Genomic DNA, 5152 nt, shown 5'->3' on the forward strand with positions numbered 1-5152 from the left:
GAAATCGAGGACAGTGTAAGTCACCCAACCACAGACACAGAGTCACTAAAAATCCACAAAAACAGGCATCTTGAAGCCTTTTGGAACAAACAGAAGTCAATGAATGATATAAGTTTTCTTGCTACATTTCTATTTAAATTTATAATATAAAAGCAAAAAAATTATATAAATTGATTTGATATTATTAAAATTTTACACATAGTTACATGAATGTATATGCATATATATTTGAAGAAATGGAAGAGTTTTTATTTTATAAACAATATATTGTCTGAGTATTACGGGCTTATGGTTTAAAATCAAATTAGAAAGATAAACTAGCAGCTCATTGCGCACAGTCAATTTAATTAGTTAATAATGCACTAATCCAACATTAATAAAAACACTTGCAACGAGCTGCAGGCATGCGGCATGTGGCAACGAAGCATGCCACGAGCACATCCCATGGCCATGAACGATTCCACATTCCCATGCACCTGTATATAGGCCACAGCGTATTGGATTTCAGAGCCAACAATAACAACAGCAGCTGCAGCAGCAGCAACAGCAGCATCAGCAGCAGCGGCAATATAATCGGACATATAGACAATGTACAGAAAATATGCATACGATGGAGTTTTACCACCCGTGAGTTGCAGTCGAAGAAGAAGTGTGGATGCCCCGTGAAGAGGCCACTGCCACCGTTACAATAACAGCAGCCCAAACGACTACAACAACAATCGCTGAGGTGTCTACTCATGCAACATTGCAATTAATTAAATTTTATTTCAAAATAATTGTTTTTAATTAATTTTTAAGGCTTTTGCGCAAATTCATGCAGCAAATGAATGCTCAGGTGCATGGCTATCGATGTGAATGTGGACGGCTGTTGATTCATTTGGAGTGTGCCTTATGCTCATGCAATCGTTCAATCATTCCAATTTGTGTGTGTGTGAGGGTGTGAGTGTGCTGCAGTTGATTTCTACGTTTTACGAATTTATCAGCGTCAAAGTCAGAGGCTAATGAAAAACGCTTTTCCAACTGCAACGCTCTGGGGTGCATTCAACCCAGCTCGAGCAGTGATATAACCAATGACAGGACTGCCCAAATAATTGGAGCATGCGAGTGCCACTCAGAGGTGCACCGCAGCGTTGCACCAATTTCTAAATGCACACTGCACCATACTGCATGCAGCAGGTCCGCCTTCCTGTTAGCTAACTGTTTGTTCTCTTCTTGTTGGTTTTTTTCTTTTAGTTTTTGCCCCAAAATGTGAGCAAACTCATACATAAACATAAACATGCTCCATGTCCAACTTTGGGACGTAGCTCAGGAACATCTTTTGTTTTGGCATTTACAGTTTTTTGTTTTTTTTTTTTTTTATTATAGTTTCGACTTTTAAGTTAATTTTTTGTGCTTTTTCTGTATTTGACTGTTTGGGTTGCGTGCAAAGTGCGATGATCTTGCGGTGAAATTTTGTGCTCAAGCGGTTAAATTGGTCAGTGAGCAAAAATGCACAAAAGGCAACAGCAGCAGCAGCAACAACAACAACAACAACAAAAACAACAACAGCAAACAAATGAAATAAAATCACTTGCTCGAAATGTGCTTGATTAAAAGGCCGTGCCTGCAGCCACGTTCGCATTGGAATTTAATGTATGTATGTACAGACATATGTACAGATGTACATACCGCCTTTGGTATGGCTGGCGGGTCCGCTTTTAAGGCTCGGGAGAAAGGTTGATGTGAAATATCACTTCAGATTTGAGTATCACCAACAGCAACAGCAGCTGCATCAGCATCATCCATTGCCGTCCCTTCTGCACTTTCTTTCTGACCGCTGCATTTGCTCAATTTAATGTGGCACCAATTATTGCGAACCCATCCATTAACTGACCAGTTATCCCTCATTTTGAGATCGCTTATCGCAGTCCACAAATCCTCATTCCGCGTATTTTGCCCTTCTGGTAACCTGTGCCACTTTTTGTACACTGATCTCAGAAATTGGGGTCACGCATGCCGGCGTGTCGAAAGGCCGCCGGCTGATGGTCAGAATCATGACAATAACCGAGATAACCGATGCGACAAGACGCAAGCTCAGGTCAATTTCACATAAAGTTGTCAAGAATCCTTTCAAGAAGCGACTATCCCACATTTATAGCCGGGAAATTTGAAATGTTAAAAATATTTACTAGATGTTAATGAAATATATATATCTTCCTTAAAAGAAATTTTAAAAAATTAAAATACAAATAAAATCAAATTAAAATAATATATAAAATATAAATAATATAAAATAAAAATTAATGAGAAATTATTATAATTTCACATTCATATTCCCTTACATACATCACTCATAGAACCTTCAGAAAAGGTGTTAAGTTCTGGAATCCGAACATGTTACAATGTTTGCATTGCTCTGAAATTTAATTGCTTGATTTGCTCCGCTGAGCAATCAGTGAGAACAGCAGAATTCCGCCTTTCACCTCCATCAAATGGGATAGTTCATAAATCTTGTGGATGTGGAAACCTAATCGCAATCCAGTGAATACAGCGTGCGACAAATGTATTTTGATTGCAGCAGCTACCACTTGGTTGCAACAAAGCTGTAAGTGCACTTGTGCGAACCAAATGCTGGCCACCCAACTACGCAGCTCGGCTGGTTGGCTATGGGCTCTGCAGTCAGATTGCCAGATATAGAAAATTTATTGTGTTAGCGGTGGCACGAGTTTGCTTTTTGTGGTATACCCCGAACCCATTGAAAATGAGCCTTCAGGGTATAATGGTTTTGTTCAAATGTGTGCAACAGACAGCTGAACGGGTACATATATTCTTGAGCAGTATGAAGAACCGAGTCTATCCATCCATCTGCCACCAGTAGAGGAGTCCATTAAAAGCTTATCTGAAGAAGGGATATGATATTTGTATGCCAATAGGGAGTTTAGGGTATATCCTAGTCCGTTACTTTCGACCACAAAACTCTTACTTGTTTTGCTGGCATATTCCTCTGGCATATTGGGTTTTTGTTGCTGCAGTAGAATTTGTGACACGACCTTTAACGAGATGTTTCCACTGGGCGCATCAACACGCGACTCTTGAGCCTGCTGCGAGAAGCCAGCGAGTTGCCAGTCAATGCTGGCGTCACATCGATTTGTACCAACACATGTAGATGTTGCTACTCCAACAGCAACAACTACTACAAATTCAACAATAAACAAACATTTGTTGGAGAATTAGCAAGCGACAGCAGCAGGAGACGAGTCTCCAATCACAAAATGGTGTTTGTGCGCGAGTGTGTGTATGGCAATATCTTAACCAACTTCATTATTAGTGTTGCTAACTAATGATGAGACTGAAGCTGGGGCACGGGTAGGGGCAGGGGCTGGGGCAAGGGTAGCATCATCATCAAACGTCATTTGCAGCGGCTGCCGGCGTTGCATGCACATTGAATTCCAATTGAGTTTGGCAGTGTGGCGCAAACTTAATTGTCAAGGTTCGTTAGTTTTTTTATACCTCGAACCTATTGAGAATAGGTGAAAAGGGTATTATGCTTATGGACAGGCTTATGTAACAGGTGGTGAAAAGCATCTCCATTCTCCATTCTTAATCAATAAGATAAATTAATCGAACGTGCCATGTCTTCCTCTTCTTATCATATTATACCATATAACTATATATTTATAATATGGCATTTTTATAATAAATATTTATAATAATGATAATTATATTTGTAAGGATGATGATACTTATATTAATATATAGTTGTAGCCATATCAGTGAGGGTATTTCTAAGCCGTACACTCTTACTCGAAAGCGCTTACTTGTCGCTTTTTATTGGCGTCGCTGCTGCTGCTGCTCTTTCTGCTAATGTTAGTTTCTAATGGTCGTTTTGAGTAAGTGCGGCAATGCCCAGACCCAATCCCAATCCCAGCCCCAGTCCCAGTCACAGTTGCACTCAAAAGAGCCAGTGCCACAGCTGCCAAGGAATTCTCAATATTTCCATTACTTTGTGGTCTACGTCTGGGATTTCTTACGTTCTGTGTTCTGTGTTCTGCGTTCTGCGGCTGCGGCTGCGGCTTTAGCCAGGTCTGTGTCGCCTCTCTTTTGGATAACTATTTAATTCACATTGGTGGAAACTTGATTGTACTGTTGCTCCAGCCATGCACAAAATGAGAAGCAGCAAAACGAGCTGAACGTCGACGTCGACGTCGACTTCGATGCCTGCATTGACGTCGCTGCTGTAAAAAGATTTTTCACATTTCTAATGCGCTACTTGATTAATATGTGGGTTATATGAACTGTGAATTCAATTTGATATATTGTCATATGAGAAAATGTTTTAAAGAATGTTTCAATTGGCAGACTGTGCATTTTACTAGATCTTAACTAATTGAAATTACCTGACTACAGTATTTTGGATAATTAATTAGTGATTCAATTTACAGTAAAGTTTTCAGTATTTTAAAATAGTTTTTTTGTCGTTCCTGTATCATTTGAACAAAATTGTAAGGTTTTTATATCTGTCTAGCATTGTATATTTTCTATACATTTTTATATTCCATTCAGCCGAAGCTGTAAAATTTACTTTGAATACTAAGTATCACGTAATATTTTCCCACGTTTATTTTCAGTTCAGAGACTTGAGCTTTGGGTGCCAAAGCTGTGTGACTTTCTATTGCCATTACTGATTGATCTGTAGCCAAAAGCACTTAGTCCATTTGTTATCAGTCAGTTGGGACAGACTGTGGCTTTCTATTCATTAACAGATCGCAATATTAGGCCGCAGCCCATCTTGTAGCGTATAGCGCGATGCAGGCAACTGGGCCATACATTTTTTGCACACTGCTCACATTTGAAGATTGTGAGTGAGTTGTGGATGCAATGCGGATTGCCGCTGCTGCTCCGATGGCGTCGGCTGATTTTCAGTTGAAGTGTGTTTGATCAGTGCTGATCGAGTTAGTTTTGTCAAGATCTCGTCTGGGCCAAGTGCGACCGGCCAGTGGCAGATCCGAGAACAACAATTGAACAACAGAACTTCCCACATCACATTGAAAGGATCCAGCAGGATTCTCTGCGCCCCTTTCTTGGTGTCGCAGTAGAGAGTAACGGTAACGGTTACGGTAACGGAAGTGTGTGCTCTTCGTAATGTGATTAACTAACAAACTGACCGCATTAC

This window comes from Drosophila hydei, unplaced genomic scaffold (assembly GCF_003285905.1).
Source record: "Drosophila hydei strain 15085-1641.00,03,60 unplaced genomic scaffold, DhydRS2 tig00000063-arrow-pilon, whole genome shotgun sequence".
NCBI classification, from domain to species: Eukaryota; Metazoa; Arthropoda; class Insecta; order Diptera; family Drosophilidae; genus Drosophila; species Drosophila hydei.